A 4,068-nucleotide genomic window follows, 5' to 3' on the forward strand; every position below is an offset into this window, starting at 1 on the left:
AATCGAATAAATTGCCCATTGTAAGGTGCACGAATTTGGTGAGTATTACTTTCTGTTTTAATCTTGACTTGCTCGCGGCAGGTGAATGATCTAAGATAATGCCCGCGAACACAATTAGTGACGCTCTTGGGTTTTGGTGTTTCACATACCTGTACTACGAAGACGTATTAATACGGATACGGAAATTAAATGGAGCGTAAAAATTAAATATTACAAGTTTTATGTAAAATGAAATGTCCGGTTATAACAAACTTAGAGATTTCTAGTTTTTAAAAGTAACATATTTTAAACAACAGTAGTCATTTTTATATATTTTATTGTTCAGTTCACTGTAATTGAAAACCAGCTGCAATGATACATATTTTATGTATCATTGAAACTTCTAGCATTTTATTAAAAAAAAATCTTGTTGAGTAGTTTTCAATCTCTAAGTTTGTTATAACCGGACATTCGTTTTACATAAAACTTGTAATATTTAATTTCTAGGCTTCTGACGAAACAACTTTCAACAAACGTCGAGACATGGAAAAGGCGATGTTAGGGGTTTCTTTAAAAGGTCAATAAGGATTCAGGATGAGATCCGTAGGTAAAAGTAACGAATATATGCGTAGAAATTGATAAGTATTGGCATTAGGCAGGCCACCGCGCGCACCATAGTCGACCGCTGGGACCTTTATGTTTTAGAGTAGAAACCGCGGGTCGGCAAAAGCACCTTTGAATGTCCTCCACAAGATGAACGTACGACCTGGTTGAGATCTTCGGAAGACACTGGATGCAGACTGCTTCCAACTGGTTTTATTGGAAATCTAAGGGAGATGCCTATGTCCAACTGTGGGCTACTACGGCTGAAATTATAGTGATGTTGAAGACCAAAACAATGTTCGTACAATCCCTTATCCTCCCTAGTATCGTTAATGCTTAGGAGCGCTTTTTGGACCTCAAAGAAGTTCTTCTCAACAAATTGGATCGTCTTCACAAAAATGCTTTATCAATATACTAGTGCAATTACGTTTTTGCTAATCGATCTGATCTCAGATGTTATCCATTCGTTTGCAAAAGAATTTTCATGTCTTAAGTACTTTCCATTCGTTACTTATGTCTAATCTCTTCACTTTCCTACATCCCAAATTGTAAATATTTGACATAAATAATGATAGAAGTCTACGTCAATCAAATAATCTTTTACGGCTTTATCTCTCTTACAAATCCTGTTCCATTCATTATTGTTTTCTAGTCCAAAGCGTCTTACTACGGAATAAACTTACCCTCGGAATAACAGCTATCAAACCGTTACATGTTTAAAAAGAAGGGTCGCGACTTTTTGGCGCAAGAATTGGCGTAATATATCTTTACTTTTGTATTATGTAGTATTTATACCTGTCTATTAGTAACACATGTATGTATTAATTATATGCTCCTATTTAAGTACATATAATTATATAATGTATTTAAATACAATTTATTCTTTACGTATAGAATTTATTGTATTGCTCCTTTTTATGTATTTAAATATCCTGCCTGCTGTCTATCTCTACTCCTCCCTTTTTTTATTGTTTCGTGGGGAAATCCTTCATAATACATACCCTTCAATTGCGGCTAATAACCGGATTATGCCGGACTTATACCGGTCGAAAGTCTGGTCGTCCTCGACGCCTGTTGTCAAAACTGCGTGGTTTCATCGGCGGTATCCTAACACCTCAACGTTTTACGGTAAAGATACAGCTCCCTGCTCTTTATCATGAAGACGCAAGTAGAATTAGCTACTGCGAGCTAAGATCACCTTGAAAGCGTCGCCTAAGACATGTTATAGGGATTTGGAGATGGAATGTGTGAATCTCTGCATCACTTTGGGTTGAATAATAAACAATGTCTATAATGCTTAAATCCACCATTGCACAAAGTGTAAAAAAATAAACGAAACGATTTATGTTAAAATAGAAAGAAAGCAGCAGCCGATAGTTTTAAACTGATAGCATTTCACAAATCTTTGTAGATTATATTAAATTCTATACTGCCGTATTGCCAGTTGTGTAATAGAAGATTATAAATGAAAGCTCTTTCACCGTATAACTTATGTTTAAAATGATTTCACGCGTTGAAATCGTTTGCACGAATTTTCAACAGATTTATAACTTGTATTGAATTTAAGCAGAGCACTCTGTAAACGGTTGCCTATTAACTAGTTTATTTTTAAAGTTTATGCGTATATAAATAGTATAATAAATATGTAGTAAATACGTTTTTATAGTACTTGATTATAAAAAAATTAATATGATCAACTATTTTAATTCCGTTCAAATCGCAAAAATTTAATAAAATGTTTTATAATGAAATAAAATAGAATTACCAGTAGGGCATTTAAAAATAAACGATACTCCAGTCGATTAATCATACCCACTAGAAATCCGTTGCATGCCATCGTTTTAACATTCTAAGTACCTCCGCATTGACGCTCATTGCCTTGAGATATTTTGTTAATCATATATAATTAGGCATGGAGGTTCGAGATATGAAGCCGGGATAATATTACAGCTTTTTTTAGGCATACGGCGTTACTTTGTCTAAGGGAAATTGATATCAAATATTAGGTAGGCTAAGTTGACGGACCAGAAAAATGAAATAAATTATTTATGGCACAAGATATACGTTTGTATAATAAAATTCACCAATCAATTTCAGATTTTCAACGAGAGAGATTTAAAACCAATATTAGAAATATATATTATTGTAAAAAGTTTATTATTCTACTCAAGAATACTATAGTGATGTTAATGCGTGAAAGAATTGAATGGTGTTGAAGCTCACTCAGGAAGCTAATTATTGTCAAGCAATCTTTATAAAACTATATTTCTCGCCGGCTCTTGTTAGCAGATCTGTCTTCTGAGCCGGTGGTAGCTTTCTGTAGTGAAAACAATGTCGACATTTTATGTTGATTGACGATTTGAAAGTGTAGTAGCCTTTTTTTTAATTGTAATAACAGCCTTCTCGAATAAATAGTACTTTGATTTTGACATGGTTAAGCTTGTTGGAAGTCGCTGAATGTAGGGAGACTGGTCATTGTGGAGGCATTTGGGGAGGCCTATGCCTTGCAGTGGGCATCCTCCGGCTGAAAAGAAGAAGAATAATAAGTATCTCGTATTATGTATCTCTGCACGCCCCGACTCGTGGTCACCTTTTTTGGCACATTTTTGTGCTACAATCTTCGAGCTACATCGGTACTTTGGTTCTTGAATTTTATGTATCTAGAGTAACATTTCAATTTAAACATTTTTAATTCATAAGATGGATTATATCTCCTCTTGACGACGAGTTGAGTCTACTAACTGTTCAGAAAAAAAACTGGAAAAAGAAACTTAAGAGAAATATATTTTTTATTGAAAAATTATATTTTTATTGGATATTTGATTAAAATTGAAATTGCCTGGAGGTAAACACAACAGTTCCAAGGTGTGCTATCTTGTATCAAGTCATTTACAGTGTAGTAACCCTCACCACACAAACTTTCTTCGACGTTTTATTTAAATCTAACTATAGGAACTTTCTGAGTTTTATCTGGTATCTGTTGTAAAAATTGCCGATGAAAAGTTCTACTAAAAATGTACTAACTACTAAGAAAAGATCTACTAACTATCGTCGGTTGTCGAGTCCCACATTAATCATCGTTACAAAATTCATTAGAAGCGGATAATATTAATATCACTAAATTATTAACTTTGAAACGTAATAAAATTTGCGTGTATGCAAAGAATTAAGAAAGATTTCGTATTTATTTTCCATTCTTTGATATATGTTAATGGGTATACCCGCTTGGGCAACATCGGATGTGACTTGACGTTCGCAAACATTTTTCCGCAAAATCGCCTACACGGCCCATTCATGCCGCTGACATCAGTTGTCGTCACACAATTACAAAACATAAGATCGCGCCAAATTCTCGATCCGGGATAGAGGCGTAGTGGAAGTGACGATATATCGGACGCAACTTTCACGCGTATAAAACGGCCTGGGCGGCGGCGGGCGCGGCCAGTGCATCCCACACCAGCGGACCTCGGCGCACGCACCGCAACA

This window comes from Battus philenor, unplaced genomic scaffold, assembly GCF_028537555.1.
Source record: "Battus philenor isolate CCGP_79_NKW_IND1 unplaced genomic scaffold, ilBatPhil1.0.hap1 SCAF_3, whole genome shotgun sequence".
Lineage (NCBI taxonomy): Eukaryota > Metazoa > Arthropoda > Insecta > Lepidoptera > Papilionidae > Battus > Battus philenor.